The sequence below is a fragment of the Mustela lutreola genome, chromosome X (assembly GCF_030435805.1).
Source record: "Mustela lutreola isolate mMusLut2 chromosome X, mMusLut2.pri, whole genome shotgun sequence".
In the NCBI taxonomy this organism is placed as follows: domain Eukaryota; kingdom Metazoa; phylum Chordata; class Mammalia; order Carnivora; family Mustelidae; genus Mustela; species Mustela lutreola.
In genome coordinates this window covers 13,516,117-13,537,265 of record NC_081308.1, presented here as the reverse complement: position 1 = coordinate 13,537,265, position 21,149 = coordinate 13,516,117, and the positions used below count along the sequence as shown (strand labels likewise).

Below are 21,149 nucleotides of genomic sequence, written 5' to 3'. Positions count from 1 at the left end.
CACACCTGTAATGTTACTGTACTTCTCTGAGTTTTATGATTAATTAGATTTTGCGTGAATAAGGTGCCAAGGGTGTGTGTGTGTGTGTGTGTGTGTGCGCGCGTGCATGCATATCTAAGTGGTCTGGTGGTATCAGCCCAAATGCCTAGATTAGATTAGCTTTAGGCACAAACACAGTAAGATATAGACAATGAGTCTGGAAAAACACAACAGCTTGGAAAATCACACATGGATACCGAGCTCTGTAGCCACTGCCCTGAAAATGGGACTCTCACCTACACACCACTATCAGCCTCTGCCCCTCTGCACGTTCCTTTCCCCTTCTGCCCCTCTCACCATCGCATGCACTTGCCACCCCCAGAAACCACACCCCGCCCTTCCTTCCTGGCTTTCCATCCAACCTCTAATCACCCACCAATCCCAGAGAATGACAAAAATTTCCTTGCGTGACTGATCAACCCTGTGAGATTTTTGTGGTTAAGATATAAAGCCCCTCCCCCCCCAAAAAAACCTTACTGAATCTGAACAGGACTGCAGTGACATCAAAGCTTTTCCTCTTCAATGCCTTTCATCTTTTCTCAGCCTCTGGCACTCTACCCACGAGCATCAAGTCAATTAATTGAAAAGTCATTAGGAAAGCCCTCCACTGTGATCTGGATCCTTGGAGAAAGAACAGAATTGGCCGACAGCTTCCCTATTACAGGTGTCTTGCTCACCTCCACCCTGTCTGTGTGCAGCTGCTCCCAGGCGATGCCAGGGAACTGGAGGGAATCTACTTCGCCCATCGAACATTTATTGAGTGCCCACTATACGGCCAGCATTGAACTCAAACTTGGCCTGGTGTCTATCCTGAAACATCACCTCATCCTCATTTCCCTACCCAGCTGTGGCAGGTGGACTCCACCAGCTTGACCAGAGAGGTTAATTCGTAAGATCAGCCCCTTTCTCTGTCGATTTCTTTTGCACTGCAGATGGTCAACCTGTGGCCTCATGTATGGAGCTACTAGCCATGTCCCTTGCAAAATGCATGCCATAGTCACAAGGAGAACCTAAGCGAGGGTGGCATGGCCCAAACCACGGCACAGAAGTAGCTGAAGGAACTGCTTTGTTGCTGGGGAGTCACAACCCAGAGTTCAGTATACTGATTTGCCCGCACCCCATTTCAACATTGCCTGACTGACATTCTAGAGAAAAGGCTTCAACAGTTGGTCCACAATCCAGGAAGAATTGCAGGGCTTCGGGCAAGTATACCCCAAATATGCAGGAACTGAGGCAGCTACTGAAAGGTATCAAGATCTGGAATTTTATACCTGCTTCTTTTTAAATGTAGGCATAATTTGCATACAGTGAAATGCACAGGTTTTAAATATACAGTATGATTAATTATGACTCATGCATAGACCAGGGAACCCACACCACTATCCTTTGTGGTTTTTTTAAAGCTCTCTTTCTTTAAAACTTTTTATTATTCCAAATCTTCAATTATATTTCATTAAAGGTAGAAGTATTTATAGAGACCATAACTGGGGGAAAGTCTCTGTCCCCAACAAACTACATGCATACCCCTATGAGACCACAGCAGCCACCAGCAGTGACCTCTGGAGAGCTCTTGTACCTCTCACCCAGGTGCACTGCAGCTGACTTCTGAAGGCCACTCTCTAAATTGCTGTGCCTGGCTTCCCGCTCCCACGCCCCATAACTGAGAAAAGCTATGCTATCCATAGGCTTGGCCAAACATGCTGGGGAATTAGCAACCCCCAGCAGCATCTCTTAACAAACAACTCCTGAGAGTAGGAGTATTAATACCCCAGCTCCCTCACCCCTCAGATGGGAGCACTCTGAATGATCTACACTAAATCCTACAGTCTCCTTTGGGAATCAGCTCTAGTTGCTCCCAGAGGTAATTCACTTGATGGCTTTATTCCCTCCCCTAACACTCTTACCCCCTGCTGCCACTGTTTCCTTCACCTCTCAAACTACTTGCACTTCAACCCTCATCTCAGGGTTTACCTTTGGGGAAAGGAAACATGAAGACAGTCATCCACAATCCCTTTACAGAGTTTACCACTTGGGACGATACTATAGGGTTTTTCTCTATTATGCATGCACACACAGACATGTAAGGAAAAGGCAGAGAACAAGTAACAGGAAAGATAAAAGCCAGAAATTTTAGACTCTGGTTCATGTGGACTAGGATTCTGTTCCTGACCAAGATATACATTTAGACTCCCCTGTATCATTCTGAGACAAACGTGGCCCCAATCCCTAACATTCCTTCTCACAACCCTTGAGACTTTTCAATATTTATTGCACTATTTGGGGAGATTAACATCGTAGTTTCTGTCTATAGGGAAAGGGTCTCTTCCCTGACTGCCTCAGTGTCTCCTTTTTCTCATTAAAACTTCTCCTGTGAGCCTGGGTCATTTATTTTCTAAAAGTAGACACCGAGAAGTGGGGGGCTCTCCAATCCTGAACCCAGCCCTGCCAAGCCACACTTTGGGAAGGCACAAGATGTGTGTGTGTGTGTGTGTGTGTGTGTGCACGCGTGCGCTACACACGTGCTCACATGCACACCTGCAGGTATGTAGACCACAAAGTGACTCTACCTACTGCCTGGAAAAGTCAAAAGCTGGGAATGCAGGAAAGAGGGCTCCACTTTGCTCTCCCTCCCCCCAAGGCCCTATAAAAGGGGACTCTGCATCTCAATATACTCTTGAAACGTGTGTGAACCCTCTTCCCCTTCCCAGACAATGGGAGTAGACACAGCACCTCTGTACCCCTCCCCAGTGGGTAATCTGGCAAAAGTAAGAGAAGCCCACAAGCATTGGGACTGAGATACTTTCTATTTCTGCCTGCTTTATCACCACAGCTAGGTTTCTCACTACTACACAGCAGTGACATCTGTTCAGCCAAGGAATATGGTGTCAATGGGAAATTCAAGGGAATTCAAAGCAAGACAAGGCTCATTGACCTTATGTCTTGGATGACCAACTTGGCAGGGCAGAGGGATGCCCAAGGCTTTCTCTATAAACCGGGCCTCATTGGACCTCCCTTCGTGTCAGGTTCATTACTGAGAGAATGAACTACTTGTAAAGACATGGGAGTCGCTCTTGAGCAGGACCAGGGGATAGGCATGGGGTTGGGTGACATTCTCCTTGGATGAGTACTTTGAGAGATCGTTCTTAGGATGCTGAAGGCCACCATCATTTCAAGGCCACTGGGAGGCCAAGCGGGGAAAGGCCTCTGGGTGGGACTGTTAACCTGTGCTGTCGCTGGGCCTCCTTCAGCCAGGCTGAGGCAGCACGGTGGGCCTCCACAGTTGAATTCAGTGGTTAAGAACAAACTTATATCTGAATGGCTGAAAAATGTGATCACCTGAGAGACAATAGGAGGCTTTGTTCCAGGCAGAGAGAAAATAAGGGAGCATTCAGCCCTCCCAAATCTTTACGCTGAGACCAGTAGAGTCTGTTTTCAAGCCGAAGGCTGTTTGAAGTGTGTTTATATGCCTACACAGTGCTGAACTGAGTGCTGGAGTTAAAGCTGGCAAGTGAGAATATTTACGTCACCCCGATATCATGAGGCTGCCCATCATGTAATAGCAGGATGATTCAAGATGTACACATTACACAGTCTTTCTTACATGAAAAGCTGAACTAAGAGAACCCCATAGGTTTCCCAAGGACAGCAAGGTATGGGGAGCTTTTGCCTGGTTCTGAACATGGAGATTCTTTTAACCTCACTGGAAGTTCAAAGAAGGGAAAGGACTCTTTCAGTTACAGAAGAATCTAGCAAACCCAATCCTGAGGCTTCCTTCCAGGGGCTAGCCTGTGATCCACAAGTCACTGCTACGAATCAACTCGAAAGTCCGCCAAGCCACGCTGAGTAGGACCACAAAGACAGGTCTACATGGATTTCCATCCTGTGATGCTGCATTACCTTTAGGCCATTAGCTCCTCTCCTGGGCTAAGCAAAATTCCCCAAAGGCCAGCATCTCCACTTGATGGAACAGCCCTTCCAGGCAGCCACACCGGGAAGAGGTAGATTTGAGGCACCTCTGATGTTTTTGCTGAACTGGACATGAGTAACATCTCACAAGTAACTCAAATTCCCTTTCCTGCCCCTGGGAAATCAAAAGGCACTAGAGTTTTGAAGAAGACTGGTCTTCATTTTAAGATATACTGTTTATTGAATAAATGAGTATAGGAACGAACAAATGCATCAGAGAACAAATGAAACAAACTTCAAAGAAAATAATCTTGGGATCAAATGAGAAATCATGAGGAACACTCTCTTTTCGTGGCATTCCACACTTGTCACCTTCCAAAACACAGTTTGCCTAGCCCACTCATGAAGTAATAAATCACATGTGATGTAGGTAAGAGATCTGAAAGAACCTTTCCTTACCTTATCCAATCCCTACCATGTGAAGGGCACTGCCCTACCAACTCACATGTGTTTTCTCATGGATTTAATCTTCCAGGAATCTTTGAGATGGGTGTCATTCCTCTCATTCATTCGATGAGCAGACTAATATTCAGAGAGTGTGAATAACTTTCCCAAAGTCGCCTAGTTGGTCAGGGTAAAGTTGGAGTCAAAATTCGACTCTCTGGCTACGAAGCAGTGGGATACACATCCCACTGCTCTGGCCAACAGGGAGCCTTGGAGAATAGACTTCTAGAATGTACTGTTATCACCAACATAGTCAAAGGTATAAGTGAAGAAAGGAAAGACACTTTTGGTAGAATACTGACATCTCTCTAAATCCAGTAATAAGAAAACACCCTTAATCGATTTTGTTGTTGATCATAATGGGCTGTGGAGAGAGTTAGAAGGGGGTGGGAAGGATAAGCCAAGACTTAGCAGCAAATATGTGAGTACCACTGAGAACCAGAGAGTTTATAATGCCAGCAATCGGCTATATTTTACTTGTAAATTGATTTTTTTTTCTTTTTAAGACTTATTATAAAATATTTCAGACATGTTGTTGTAGGCAGACCTGTAAGATGTCCCCATTGTTCCTCACCTCCTGGTACTCATGTCTTGGTGTAATCTTCTCCCTGAGTGGTCTGGACCTAGTGACTGGCTTTTAATGAATAGAACACAGCACAAATGATGGGATATCTCTTTCATAAGTAGGTTATAAAAGACCGCGACTGTGACCCCAGCCCCCTCTTTGGCTGTTAGAGTCTTCACTCTGATAAATCTGGCTGCCATGTTGTAAGTCGCCCTATGGAGTGGGCCATAGAGCAAGGAACTAAGGCTGGCCTTTGGGCAACAGCCAAGGAGGAATTGAGGCCCTTGGTCCAACAGCCCATGAAAACCCAAATCCTGCCAATAACTACATGAGTGAGCTTGGAAGTGAACGTTCTGAGGCCCTCCAACAGCCACACAAGTGAGCTTGGAAGTAAAGCCATGCCCAGTTGAGCCTTGAGATGACAGCATCCCCAGCCGAATGCTTTGATACAGTGAAGAGGGAGCCCAGCTAAGCTGTGCCCAGATTCCCAAGTCACAGACACTGAGATCATCAGTGGGTATAGTTTTCACAGCCACTAGATTCTGAGGCGATTTGTTACACAGCAACAGATAACTAAAACAAAAAGTCAGAAAGCATAATACGATGGATATGTGCGTAGTGCCCATGCAGCTTAAGGAAACAATCACAAATGCACTCAAAGTCCTTCTTGTCTTCTACCTGATCACATGCCCCTTCTTGCTCCTCTGACGTAACCAGTCTCTGAAAACAGCCTCTGGAATGCCCATCTTTACCAATGTGTGTGTATACACACACACACACACACACACACACACACACACACACACACACATATTTGGTTAAACCACATGAAATTGCCATATCCAGCCATTTTTTACCTATAAAAATAGCTCTCTTGTGGGATTCCACCTAATAAGTCTTCACACATGCAACTACAGCTCTTTATTTATAATGCTACTGATGGTTATCATCATCTAAACTCATGCCTGGCCTGGCTGTGTGAGGCTCACAGCTGCGGGGCTTTGGGAAAACTCCTTTCCTTCTCTCTAGTTTCCTCATCTATGAACTGGAGACAACTGATAATACCTACTTTGTGCAACTAAATGAAGATTTAATATGATGGTGGGCAGACAGCCAGGTACATGGTGAGGACCTAATAAACCAGAGCTGTTGTTACTGTTGCTTCTCTAGTCGTCTTTGTGAGAGGTTTAAACCTGAACTGGCCCTCAGCCACACGGAGAGTCTACAGAGGAAGCCTTTGACGGGTGGCCATTTGCGGGGCTGGCGTGACCTTCACACTGCTTGGGGACCTCTTATTCCAGCCCCCCTCACTGCCTTCCCCAGCCTGATCGATAGTTTGGCCAGGAATCCCAAAAGAATCCAAAGAATCCCCTCTTCTTCCTCAGATGAGACTTCTAAACCAGCAACCTACAGAACAGACTCCAAAAGCTCAAAATCCTAGGAACAACCTCTCTCTCCTCCAGGCCAGATGTTTCTGTTACTCCAAACCCCAACCTAGGAAGTATTTCAAAAGAAGAAAAAGTGAAAATAATACCCAGGCTTGATTCTCCTTCATAGCCTACCCCAAAACCCCTTCAAATGCAATCTGGGACTGATGGCCAGGTTCAACAGAACATGTATTTTATCTAAACCCGTCTGCTCTTCTCTCTTGCCAGCAACACATTTTTAAAAATCTAATCTCTGTTTTCTTTACATGAATCTAGACCAAATGTGATTTCTCCCCTGCATGTGAAAATAAATTATTTCAAATGTAATTTTCTCTTCTGGTTTGTTCCTGCACCTCCAGAGACCCCTGAAGGGCGTCACTCCGGAGGCAAGCTTACTGCTACCGCAGCACCAGGCGGGGCTCCCAGGCCCCCAAGGTCCCCTGGGGGCAGGGGTGGATGGAAGAGCGAGTATTGGGGGCCGTCACGCTACTCAATCCCCCAGCATATAGGACTCTTGCTTCATACTCCAAGACGGTGCCCGAACCCCCTCTGTAAATGAGGAGTCAGGGCAGGAGATTAAGAGTTAGGCTCAAGAGGAGAGGTGGACAACACGCCGAGTTCTTATCCTGGCATGTTCCATCTGTGCTCAGGGGGACTGACTGAGGGTCAGGCTCTCTGGCACGTCTCTTGGACCAGTGCCCCTCAGAGTGTGGCCCCCGGAGCGGCCGACTGACATCACCTGGGAGCTGGTCAAAAATGTCCCTTCTCAGGGGCGGCCGGGTTGCTCAGTCAGTTAGGCGTCTGGCTCTTGATTTCAGCTCAGGTCGTGATCTCGAGGTCACGAGATCGAGCACCGCACTGGGCTCCGTGCTGGGGGTAGGAAGCTGCTGAGGATTCTCTCTCTCCCTCTGCCCCATCCCTGCCCCCAAAATAGAAATATCAATTCTCAGGCCCCATTCCACATCCACTGCATCTAAACCTCTGAAGGTGGGGCCCAGCCACTAGAGCTACCAAGCTTTCCAGGTGATTCTATGCATGCCCCAATGTGAGAAGCTTTGCCTCGGGTAGTCAGGAAAACACAATGGGGACCCACGGCCTTCATGCTCCAATCGGTCCCTGCTGTCTAGTGAGAGGACAGATGAACTATTGAATGTTGAACAAACCCAAACCAAGGTTTGAAAGGTAACAGTCCACCGCCAGCCCCTCCCACTTCACGCACAGCCCTCACATAGCCCTCAGTGACATCAACATAGTGAACGCCCTCAGAGGACAGATCTCCCGACTGGAAGAGGTTTGACGGTTACCACAGGTGAAAACATGTGGTTCTAAAGGCCACTGACCATTTAGAAAGAGCTGTTCCTTAGGGTACTACAAATAGAAATGCAGGTCTTCCACTTGGGCCACAAATTCTTAGAGACAAATACAACGAAGGGTCCAGATAACAGACATCCCCTCATCTCACCGTATCCCAGTCAGCAACCCATGGCTCCCCCCAGGACGGTGTGCTGGGCTGGCCATGCTACAGATTCTAGTTCCGCACAACAGAGGGCCTCCACGGTCCAGGGCTGAGACTGGGGTGTGTGTGTGTGTGGGGGGGGTGCCCTTGTCTGTCTGCTGTTGGCAAATAGGGCCTAACATGTCATCTTCCATTCACCTTGTCATCTGTGCCCTTTGTCACGACTGCTGACTCTCCACAGCCCTGGCCTGTGTCTGGGAATACGGAACATCCACAAGCTCTTTATACAGTGTTCTGAGAAAAGGCACTGGAGAAACTCAGGAACAGAGGCTTGGACTGAGGAATGATACTGATACCCCACAGCTGTCCCTTGTAGGCGGCAGAAGGATCCAGAGCAGCCCAGCAAATTCCCTGCTTAACGCCCTGGGAGAAGTACTCTCCTTCCGCAGCAGTGTGGGAGAGGTCCGCGAAGCTCCCAGGAGCCACCGGGCTCACCCTCAGAATGACCAAACTGAAGGACCGAATCAACATTCTCAAGTTGCCCCAGCCGCTCTTGGATGTCTCGTCCTCTCCCAGAGGGAGCAGACAGAAGTTCTGGCACATTACACCGTGTTGCCCACTGCGGGAGTCAGGCCCGGTCTTCTCTTTCCTACTCCATCCAGAAGGCCTGGGGCACGTATCTGTTAAAGGAGCACGAGGCCTGAGACATCAGTCATCCCTCGGGCCCCCAGACAGGGCCTTTCAGGCAGCCGCGTGGGCTGGCCAGGGCATGAAAAAGGAGAAAAAAAGGCGGAAAAGGGAGGACTCGCAGGAGGTTCAAGGTCAGGAAAAGCTATTTTGTTGTTGTTGTTTTGTTTTTCCACTAATACATCAGATCACTCCGGCTCATTCCTGTTGCTCTTGGCTGGCAGGACTAAAAAAGAACTCTGAGTCACCAATGCTACTCACGACAACTGCTTCCTGTGTGGGATTTGGGCATTTCTCTTTTGTTTTCTTGGCAGAAGCAAGAAAGAAACATGAAGGGGTGAAAGAAAGACATGAGGAAAGAGTTAATCTGCTGTGTTACCAGGTTCTTAATCCCAAGCCCCTTCATGCTGGCTGTTGATGGACTATTAAGTCCAGTAATGATACCTCTGAACCACCAGGATAAAAAGCCCACAGGGCTCTTAACCATCTCCTTGCCGGGAGGGCAGGGTCCTGCCATATTCCTAAACTCCCCGGTCCTGCCTCAGGCCTGGTTTGGCCCCATATTCTAAAGGCAAGGCCTTCTGTCTGTCTTAGGCTGACTTCTCCAAGGAAGCTGTCTAGGCTTCCCACCTTTCAGTTATAGGCTGGGCCTTCGTAGAGGTAGAGGGAGAGTAGAGCCCCACAGAAAAAACTGACAGGGTAGTTTGCCCAGGACCGGGCCCTAGGGAGGTTCCCAGGACATGGGACTAACTATCTTGTAACCAGGACAGTCCTGGGCAAACCTGAGGCGGTCATCCTACAGCTGATGGCTGTGAGAACTTTGGCTGAAGTCAGGAAGGCAGTCTTATTCTCAGTCTATGTTCTAGAAACAGTGCTTCTCAAATAGTAATGTGCACACAGATCACTGGGGGGCTGTGCTAAAGTGCAGATCCCGATCTAGTAGGTCTGGGGTGGGCCCTGAGATCCTGCATTTCTAACCAGCTCCCGGAAAGTAATGATGCTTTGAGTACAAAGGACCTAGAATCACTCCTGTTTCAGGGAGTCACAAACCCTATCAGAACATCTTCCTACCTTCTGATTCCTCGTATGTGCTTTAGCCCAGGAGGACAAATGAGTCCTATGGGCTCAGCATGGCCAATAAAGAATGGGTCACTGCTGGCCACAGAGTCTGCTAGAAACACTTCTGGCCAGGAAATCAAAACTACCCCTATGGCTACACAGTAGTCCCAGAGTTCCCTCCCCAACCCTCTCCTTTGCAGTCTTGCCCTTTCAAAGCCTTGAAATGTAAAATACTGTCTTTCACAGTCTACAGCTAGGTGCAGTCCTGTGACACAGCTCTGGTTGATGAATCAAGAGCAGAGATCTTATGGGAGGTGGAGATGGAGGTCTGGGAAAGTTTAGCTTTCATGATAAAAAGGGAGCAGATGTGACTGAGGTCCCCCTCCCCGATTTCTTTCTCTTGGAAGACAGATGTGATGTTCAAGTGATTGCAGCCACCCTGCAACCATGAGGAAAAGGCCAAGAAAATTTCTGAGACACTAAACCCAGCATCGTTGAGCCGCAACACCAATCTCTGCAGCCACCTACCTCCAGATGACATTTGGCTATGTGAGAAAATGAAAACTCCGTTTGATTTAAACCCCCAAGCGCTCAGCCTTTCTATTCCTTGAAGTGTGATGCATCCTAACTGACATAACTGGCCTCCCAAGCCAAATACTACTGCCAGCAGATAAGGCAGCTATGTACAGCCATGCAGACTGTACATAGGAGGCATCAATCATGAAGCCTTCAGAGTTGTGCAGTGCACAACCTGCATTAGGTACATGGTGTTCAGGGCCAGACCTTGGCAGAAACCCAGTTCTACTATTACTTTCCTAATCAGCCTTGGACTAGCCCTGGAACCTCTCTGAGCCTCAGTTTCCTCATTAAAGAGGAAGAATTATGCCTTCTTGGGGAATTCCTATAAAGATTAAAGGTATGTGGGAAACACCTGGCACGTAGCAGATACTCTATAAATAGCAGATCTTGTTACAGAAAATGCCATATGACATGTGCTGCATCTGCCGGCATCACCCCATGTTGAAGGACCACAGTGATTCTGAGGGTCTCCTTCTCCCACAGCAGCACTGCGTCAGGCCCAGGCTACTGCCAGGGCCACCTGCGGAGGGGTGTGAGGAAGGGAGGTATGTCCAGATGTCAGGGAGGCATGCCGAGAGGCCACTGTACTCCACGGGACCACCTGCACGTGTGTGTGTGCTGTGCACTGCTATGATGGGGCAAAGAGCTTCATCTGCCCCCCAGGATGCCCCATGTGTCCCCAGGCGCACCTGCCCCCACTACAGTGAAGCTGGGACTCAGGCAATGTTCTGGGGAAAGCTTCTCACCACTACACCAGGGAGTTCTAATAGATGCCATGGAAACAGGCCACCCTCCTTGTTCCAAGAGGAGTGTTCATGGAAAGAAGAACGGACCAGACAGCTCTGGCCATTCCCAGGGGGTGGCTGTCGAAGCCGAGAGCCCTGGGGAAGGAGACCGCCTCCCAGAGCCGTGCCATGCAGCCTGTGCCAGTCGTCGGGGGAGAAGGAGTCCGGCTTCTGCAGCTCGGTGGGAGCACCAGGCTTGGAGTGACAAGTTCAACGCACCCCAGAATGCCTTCTCCGGTGTGGGTTCCTTCTCCCTGTGAATATTTTTTTACCGAGGTCCTACTGCGTGCCAAGCACAGATCGACCAGGCCTTGCTGGTACAGGACTCAGCAAGAGAAACAACACCTCTGTTGTCACAGAGCTTACCCTCGAGTCCGGGAGGCAGACACTAACGCACATGCGCGAGATACAGCGTCTGTTAGCTGGCCATAGATGCTACGGGGAAAAGGAAGTGAGGAAGGGGGTTCAGAGAACCTAGAGGGTGCTCAGGAAAGGAGGGCTTCACGGGGAAGGGGAGCAGTGAGGGAGACAAGTGGGGGATCCCTTCAGACGTCCAGCAGCAGAGTGCCCCGGCAGAGGAGCAGCCCAGGCGAAGGCCAGATGTGCATGTGCTTGGTGTGTTCGGGGAGCGGCCGCAGCGCCGTGGCTGGAGCAGGAGGGAGTTGAGGGGGGAAGGTGGAAAGGCAGACAGGCGGATCCCCCAGGGCCTTGTAGGCCACCCCAAACTGAAGGCTTTGGCTTTTGCCGGGCGTGAGACAGGTGACCTCTGGACAGCTTTCAGCAGAAGAACATGATTTGACCTCTCTGGAAAGGACTCTTCTAGCATCTGGGGGCAGAATGGACAAGAGGCGGGCTAAGACTGAAGGTGAAAAACCATTAGGAGGCTCTCGCTGTAATCCGTGGGACCAGACGGTGGCGGTCTGGGTGGCCTCCCCTTGCTAAGCTCCAGATCTCCAGGATGCTGGGTGGAGCTGGGGCAGAGGAGAGCCCCACGGACATCCAACCAGACCCCTATTGCCCCCTAGGCGGCCCCCACCTGGCTCCATCTGGAACAGATGAGCTCCAGACACGGGTGTCCAACGGCCACCTCATGGCTAAGTGACAGCAGAAGCCAGGTGCCCTGGGCCACACCCTGCCTTTGACTGCTCATTGCTGCCACACCAAGGAGCCACTAGAGGCCAACCCAAGCGTCTAGCAGCCTGATCTTTAACCAGAACCTTGACAGGCACCGAACAATAAAACCTTGGCCTTGCTGGGGCCCTGAGAGGTGATGGGAGCCCAAGGAATGTTTATAATGCTCAAAAAGGAAGAATTAAGCATGTGGTCAGGCCCAAGCTCAGAACGTCCTGTGAGGGGAAATCCTTTCTGCCTCTGGGTGCTTGGGGTGTCGAGAAAGCACCTCCATAGCTTCTTCACATTTCTATCCTCTTAAGAAAAATCATAGCTCCGTGGTTAGCCCTCCAAACGGCTGGCATCAAAACTTCAGTTTCCCACTAGCAGTAAATGAATTTAATCTACTCCAGATCCTTCGTGCTCTCTATCAGACACCCCTTCCGGACTCAAGGGGCTTTGTTCAAGTCCCCCCTCCAGATGGGAGAAGCGGCCCATTCAAACACACTTGCTCCGTTTAGGGGTTTAAGGGTTTTGCAGATTCCTTCTCTCCCCACCCCTCCCACCCCAGCAACCCCCCAGCTGCTGTTTTCCCCCGGTGCCAACATCAGGCTCGGACACCCAGCCCCTACCCCCCCCCCCCCGGCCACACAGGACCGAGCCATTGGGCTACCCCCGCTCGCACGCTCACTGCGGAGCAGAGCCCGCCGCAAAGCCTCTGAGTACTGGGATGGAAGCTGACGCTTCTGTCCACGGAAAACCTCTACACACAAACGTGGGGAAAGCCCTGAGCTGTTTGGGGCGGGGCGGGGGGGGGCGACGGCGACAGCTTGTCTTTCTGGGTCATCCAGTAGGATGAGGCCCACATTCTCACAGACGCCGCACCTGGGAACAATGCGTGCTGGGAACCGGGATGGGACTCAGAGAGACTCAGCCCCTCAGGCAGGCAGCAAGGGCAGCTCCAGGGCCTGGCATCGCTGCCACTCAAGTAACTGACTGTGGCCGTGGCCACTGGTCACCATGGGCCCAGACAGAACGCAGGCACTGAAGTGGGTTGCTTTCCTGATGCTAATATACAGCCTGGTCTTTGCTGTTTGTTTGTTAAAGAGTGGCCTACTCATCTTACCACCTTTTTATTTATTTATTTTTTAAAAAGATTTTGTTGATGTATTTGACAGAGAGAGAGACACACACACACACACAGCAAGAGAGGGAACACAAGCAGGAGGGATAGGAGGGGAGAAGCAGGCTTCCCGCTGAGCAGGGAGCCCGATGCAGGGCTTGATCCAGGACCCAGGGATCAAGAACTGAGCGGAAGGTAGATGCTTAACGACTGAGTGCCCCCAGGCACCCTTGCAACCTTTTTAAATAGGTCTTCTGCCCCCTTTTCTTCCCCCACACCACCCACTTTTCTATTAACCACAGGAAGACTTGTTTCCCCCAAAGAAGTCCATAGAGATGGGAAAATTAATTGAAACAGACATGTGTCAACATTGTTTTTTGGTTTTTTTTTTTTTTTTTTAAGTGGGACAAGTAATGATGTACAAAAATGTACTTTGGGTCACTAGGCAGCGTGAGCATGGTGGTATCTTGATCCTAGCTTCACCTCCAGGGCAGAAGGAAAGGTTTTCCCTGGGGCCATTGCCCATTGCCGGCTGCTTCCCTCTCCTCTCCACAGCCTGCTTCCTTCCTGGCAGCTCACAGATTCCCTAGGCGGGGCTTCTGGAAGTCCTCTGAGGTTGTGTGGGAGACCACACATGTGCCATGTGCCTCTGTATGTGCACGGGTATGCGTGCACGTGGTACCTGTTTGACTCTAGCTCTTAGCAGAGTCTCACACCTCTTCTTCATCTCTTTTCCCATCATCCCCAGGTCGAGAAGTCATACGTTTCTACTACAGGAGCCGCCGCCACCCCAGCCGCTGCCCTAGGGGATCCGCAGATCTGGCATATAGATGGAGCTCACGAGGGGCGCCTGGGTGGCTCAATGGGTTAAGCCTCTGCCTTCGGCTCAGGTCATGATCTCAGGGTCCTGGGATCGAGCCCCACATTGGGCTCTCTGCTCAGTGGGGAGCCTGCTTCCCCCTCTCTGCCTGCCTCTCTGCCTACTTGTGATCTCTCTCTCCCTCTGTCAAATAGGTAAATAAAATCTTTAGATGGAGCTCACGAAATGTGTTTTGGATGACCTTGAGTAGTCTGTCAGCAGGCTGAAACCACTGGCACCTCCATCCGCACAGAACCAAAATCTCACTTGTCAAATCTGGTCCTGCCTCAGATTTCCTGGTTCTCCATGGTCTCAGCATTCGTTTCACTCAGTTCCCTGCCCTGGACACCAGCACGGCTGGCTCCTCTCTTGCTGCTGCTCCCCACATGAAAACAAACTGCCCAAATGCCCTGGCATCTGCCAGCTCCTGTGGAAACTGTGCAAAAATGGCCTTTGGATTGTGTCCCTGAACACACACACATACACACACACACACCCGCCCCGCATGCTGACTCCGGCTGGGCCTTGACACTTGCTTTGGTCCAAGAGACAAGAGCAAAGCAGGCTCAAGCTGAGACGGGCAGACGCCCCAGGGCTGCCAGCCTTGGCCTCTCCTGCTGCCAGGGGCCCTTCCACTGCAGTGGGAACAAGCCCAGCCTGGCCTCCTGGAGGGCGAGGGACTGCGTGCTGAAGGAACCTAGGCAACACGCTATCCAGGCTGGCGCCCCAGTCCTGAAAGCGAGGCCATCTGAGAACTTCCAGCCCTGGCCACGCCGGTCCAGACCAGATCTGCCCTCCCTGCCTGACCGACCACAGGGTCATCAGCAAGATTAAGCCTACATGGTTACAAGTGGCGAAGTCACAGTTACACTAAGTTAAGCAAACGGATACACCTGCATTTCAGCCCCATGGCCACTGCCTCTTTCACACCTGATCTCACGGTCTTCTGACTCAGATAAGAAGTCTACAGAAAATAGAAAACATTAAGTCACATTTGGTTATATGTTTAGAAGTCATCTTTACCGAGATGAAGCAGATTATATGAAGTCAGGACTATCTCAGAAATGCTAGATTAAATGGGTCACTGGTACAGCCTAGAAATAACATAGTGCTTGGCACAGAGGGAGCCCTCAATCGACACTAGTTGGACTGATCTAACCTAACGTGACTCCCCATTTCAAAGATGAGAGGACACAGGCCTGAAGAAGTTCTATGGCTTCTCTCAGTCCTATAACTAATGGCAGGCCTTCTCTGCCTCGTGACGCCTGTTACATGTAAAAAGGGGGTGTCTGGATGACTTCTGACTTCCGCGGATCGGAAGGATGGGGTGAGCCTCAGATATATACACCATCCACTGACTAAAAGCCTTGGGGTCTGCCTTGCTCTTTGTCACTGGCATGAGGTAGGTGCTCAGTTAACGTCGAATGAGGACGTGAGTGTAGAAAACTTGCCACAAAAAACGGCCATCTCTGCAGCTCGTACCTGCAGGGCCTCTCTCTCTCCTCACACAGAACTACAGTGCATAGAGTGCCTTCCCAATGTGTCGACGAAAAAGTTCAGCCTCGGCTGTTTTCCGGCAAATACCTAAAGGTCTCAAAGAGAAGGAGAGCCCCTACCCTCCACGCACCCAGCGAGGAAAGCAGAGGTCCCTGAAGGGCCAACATGCATTGACTGTCCTCATTTATTTTACACTTTTCTCATTGCATTCGGTCAAGGTCAACCTCCTCTTGACACACCCGGATCAGGAAGACTGCTTGCTGGGAGAGCAAATGCAGGCAGCAGAACAATCGATGATCTCCATGCCAGGCCAAGGACGCGGTAAGTGCCACTTTCTCCTCCTTTCTTCTCCAGCAAGAAAAGCTACAGTCGTTTCCACACCATCCTCCAGCAGGGGTGGCCAAGAAGAACAAAGCTCTCCGCTCTCAAGCCCAGATGGCTCTCAGCGCTTCCCTAGCGCCCTCGTTCACCGTGTGTGCACGCCAGCGCGTCTGTGCATGCGTGTGGGTCGCATATGCGTGTGTGTGCATGTGTGCGTGTGTGTGTGTGTGTGTGTGTGTGTGTGTGCACGTGGTAGGAGCTCCTTGTAGGCAAGAACTGCTTCATTCAAGGCTCGTCCCCATGACCATGCACATGCCCGGCATCCAAAAATACGTGTTTAGTGAAGCCATGAAGGAACGAATAGATCGTACTCAGAGGTCTCTCCGAGTGACCCTTTGAGATTCCACTGTGGCTGCAGCACATAATGGGAACACAAATCATGGGAGCCTGAAACAAAAGCCCCCACACCGGCTATGAAGTTGCTGTCTCTTAGTTCCAAAGCCACCCTTTCTATACACTGCTCTGTGATGCCCCAGGGCCTTGGCATTCAGCCTTCCTGCCTTGCCCACGGCTCCCTGTTGGGCTCTGCCAGTAGGGAGACCTAGAGGGAGATGGGGGGTGGGGGGTGTAGAGGCAGAAGGGGAGGTGAGCCTTCCTTTTCTTCCTGCGCCCTTGAGTCTCCCCTTAGAAACAGCCCTTCCTTCATTAGGGAGCGGCCACCCTTTCCAGAATCCAGCTGTTTTGTTTCTGGTTTTTTGTTTTGCTTGGGTGTTTTGCAATCCCAGCACCTGCCTCACTGTTCCCCGTCTGCGACATCAGCACTAGCCAAGCAGCATTTCCTCCTCCAGGCTCTGCCCCCCAGCCCTGCAGGGCATCACCTGCAGATCCCTAAGTTTTGAGAACCTCGTCCTCGTCCTGGGGGTGATTTCTGCTTCACCGCTCTGTTCAGTCGCCTACTGACAATTTACCCAACAGCCTCTGTGAAAATAGCCAGCATGGCTGCACGTCTCCGGGCTGAATCCTGACGCACATGGGAACCAGAGTGTCTCTGGGGGCCACACCGCCTTTTACACTCCTCCAGAAGATTGAAGTCAGGCACAGTGACCTCCACTTAGTCTAGAGTAAGCCCCTCCAAATTGGGCTCTGACCAAACAGACAAAAGACAACACTGCCTCAGGCCTACAGCAAACAGGATGCAAATAGCATCTATGGGCCTGATGCTCCAAAATTATCCATTCAACAAATGAACGTGCCTGCGGCCAAGGCTGCTATGTGCTCCCCAGGACCCATTGCCTTTTCTGGCTCAAAACACAGCTGGACTACATTTCCCAGCCTTCCTTGCAGTGAGGGTGACCACGTGATGGGGAGCTGGCCAATGGCACCTATGTGCAGATGTGATAAGCACCACTTCCAGATCTGGCCCACAGACATCTCCCTTGGGTGAAACTTCCCTGTTGACCCGATTTAGAGGCTCCAACAGAAGACTGTGAGGCACAACTACAAGGTGAAGAGGCCTGGTCTCAGAATGACCAGGTGGCAGATCTCCTGCCAAACTGGGAAATAGGAAACAACAGAATGAAACCGTTAGCTGATCTCACAATAAATACCTTTTGTATTAAAGCTGTTGAGATTTGAGGCCAAGGGCATGAGCCTGATCTCTAGTCCCGGCCATCCAACTCTCTGCAGCGGGCGTTGGGTCATAAAGCTGGGTAAACGGGAATTTGGACGATCAGCAGAAACTCGTTTCAACAACTGGAGGAACAGCTCAAAGGGCAGAGGCTCCTGAGAGCAGGTCCCTGCTCAGCAGGAGAGCACATGATTACAAGGAGTCCTTCCATCCAGATAATGGAGTCAGCCACTTTTGGGGGCCTCATGTAGGTAAATCTACAAAATGATTAACCAAATTGACTAGCCCCTGCAGAGTCTGTGTCCCCGGGACTCCTCACAGAACAACAGAAGATCATCTGCCTGAAATGACTTTCAACATTGAACTAGGAAGAAAAAGACTGGACTGAGTGATTTTTCTTTCAATTAATAATAAGTAAAGTGTATTTTATTGTAAAAGCAATAACAGACGGTCACTGGGAAAATAATTCGAGAATCAGTATGTAAGAAGAAGCGCATCACTGTACCACTGCACCATCCAGGCAAATCATCGTCAAAGGCTGATATATTTCCTTACAAAATTTTTGCCCCGCTTACATATTTTACATGGTCGTGATTATACACAAAGCATCATGGTTAAGAATGTCAGATTTGAATCCTATCTCTGCCGCTGCCTAGCCCTGCAACCTTGAACATGGTACTTGGCCTCTGTATCTCCAGATCTTCATCTGTAAAACAGGGACAATGATTTGAATCTCATCCAACCTGTGACAAGAATTAAATGACATTATGCAGTAAAGCGCTTAGCACAGCGTTTGCCCAGCTGAGATGAAGCACTTAGGAAGTGCTACTATCGTAGGCTATGTCCAGAATTACCTCTCTCTTGACTGAAAGAAAACAGTAGCTAGGTTCTCTGATTAGTGCTATTTCCTCATTGCAGGCAACTAGGAAAATGTGGAAAGAAATCACGAAAGAGAAACCATGCTTTCTGGATGTCCTGCAGCTCCTTGTCTTTTGCATTTTGGGACTCCCAGAGTCCAGGCAGCTTTGAGTGAAGAAGGCCAAGGAAACAGCGTGGGGAGGCAGGGCCATGAAGAAGGGAACAAAATCTTGATCTGTGAGTGAAGGCACCAACATACGAAGACGTCAGGGAAAATTGACAAGACACCAGGGGCAGTGTAGCCCTTCTCTTGATAGCAATGGTATTTGATTTTCCTGTCTCATAACTACAAAAGAAAAAAAATCAAGAACCGCTTAGAGAGTATTTCTGAAACACCCTTTTTGCCCTCTGCACAAGCACTCTGCAAGAGAAGCAGACAACGAGCCCCTTTCCCTCCATCATCAGCTCCATCTGCCTCCCTGGGGAAGGGGAACCCACACTTCATGACGGGAATACACGCTGACTTCTAAGTAGTGTTCAGATTTACCAGTGATATCAGCCTTCAAGCTCCAAAGCCCTTCTTGGTGATGCCAATTTTTGCAGGCATTAGCTTCTGCCTTCTTGTCTTAGCGATGCTCAGGATAATGTGAACCATTAATTCTGCGGCCTAATGGAATGGGAACTGCAGTCAGGTAAAAGGCCCATGATTCTACGTGGAGGTGACGACAGCAGTTCACACTCCAACACTTCAGAATGTCTGTCACAGGAAGGATGACGCTGTTCTGTGGTTCATACCAGTGCTGCTCAAAGTGTGGTCCGTGGACCAGCAGCACCAGAGACCTTGTTAGAGACAGACCCAGGGAATCCGAATCTCTGATTTGGGGGCGGGGGTGGTTGGTGGCTCAGAAATCTGTTTTGCCAACTCTCCAGATGATTGTTACCGACACTAAAGTTTGAGAAGCACTGGTTTATACCACCTTTCCTAGAAGGCCAAGCTCTCGTGAGACTATTATTAATAATAATGTGTAAGTAATAACAACACCTAGCATGACTCAAATAGGTACTATGTGTCCAAAACTGTTCATTGTGACTCATTATCCCCTGTAGGCCTCATCACAATCTCATAAGCTAGACACAATTATACCCATTTCATAGATAAGGAAACTGAGAATTAGAATGATTAGGTAACTTGCCCACAGTCATCCAGCCTGGAAGTGAGGGATCCTGACCTTGAACCCAGGGCTGACTAACGCCCAGCACTCTATGTCTCAACCTCAGCCTCCACCTCGCCCACCTCTCCTACCTCTGCCTGTACGTCTTTCTCTCTCTCTCAATTCAGGACTTCCACAGGGAGAAGTTCCCCGGGTATTACCGTGTCAGAGCCGCGATCCCTTCTCTGGACTCAGGCAGCTAATAGATGCCCGTGAAGCTAACCCACGGCGTCACCACTGCTTGGAGACAGAAAGCTGCAAGGAAATGGCCAGACCTGTCCAGGGTGTTCAGCATTCATTTTTAATGACAACCGAGCAGGTTCACGCATCCTCGGGCCACCGCTGCCGTGGAGCCACTTGGCACAGCCATGGTGGCATGCTTGGCACGGTCCCTGTTCCTGCTGGCACAGGCCAATGCCAGGAAGGAACAGGCCTCTGTGCCAGGCAATGATGCCAGGCCTCCCCGGCGGGCTGCTTTGACACAGCAGGTCAGGCAAGTGGCAGAAATGTAAAAACTGCTTCTCGCAACTGGGGAGCAGGCGTGCAAGTACACTGAACCCTGGCAGGCTCTCGGTGGGCTGCTTCCAAAGGCTCTGGCCGCCCTGCACGAGGACACTGGCAGGGAGCCGGGGGCGGGGGGTGGCGGAGGGGAGCAATCTGCAGCAGGCCCAGCTCGGTCACGGACGTCGGACAACTAGTGCATGATGACCCACCAAGCCCAGGGGGGATGCCCTCCCCACCGCACCTCTTTCAAAGGCTAAGATGCCCCTACCAGCTTGTTTTTCTGTGCTGCCTCTTCTTGCCCTTTCCCAGTGAACATGGGATTATAAATCACCGGACAGAGGTGTTTTCTACCCCTGGTATTTCCCTCTTTTAAGACGTGTTCTATGGAACGCGGACCCTCGAAAGATCCTGAGAGGATCCATGTGTGTGTTAAGCATCCCTAACCACAGCATCGCAACCAGAAGAGCTCCCCCTGACTGAATGGTGCCATGTGCCAGCTCCTGGGGCTTCAGTAGGTCACCTGAGTCAACGCCTGTCACCCTCTCCACACTGCTAAGAGGTAGGCACTGCCACCATCCCCATTCCGCAGATGGAGAATCGAGGCAGAGAGAAGTCAAGGGGCCCGCCTGGGATTAAGCCCCGAGGTCGGGATTCAAATGCCGACAGTCTGGCTTCAGGGTAAGATATGAAGGGGGTGACACTCTGTAACACGTCCGGGGACTGCACGAGGCTTTGCTAAGAGATGCATAAAATGCTTTCATGGACAAAGCTCTCCCGCTTTCCTCCCGGAAGATGGGTTCATTGGTGTTTGTCTTCCATTTCCTTGGATGGTCACAGGAAGATGAATGGGGGCTCAGCACCTCGACAGAGGTGGGGGGAAATGCGTGGTGCTTTGCCCTTAACCAGGGTCAGAGAAAGTGAAACTAATGTTCCAAAGCTCTTCTGAGAGTTGGCTGTTCGAAAACAGCGAGGCTGTGCATTTCCTCACTTCTCTTCCCTTCTACCCACCCTCCCTCCAGAACCTAGATCAGA

At 50.3% G+C, this 21,149-nt stretch overlaps 1 protein-coding gene across 1 annotated transcript in view; it reads right to left on the bottom strand.

Annotated features, from left to right (window-relative positions):
* The window catches only part of NHS (NHS actin remodeling regulator), a 335,827-nt gene that overhangs the window by 166,208 nt on the left and 148,470 nt on the right, over positions 1–21,149 (bottom strand). The window lies entirely within an intron of this gene.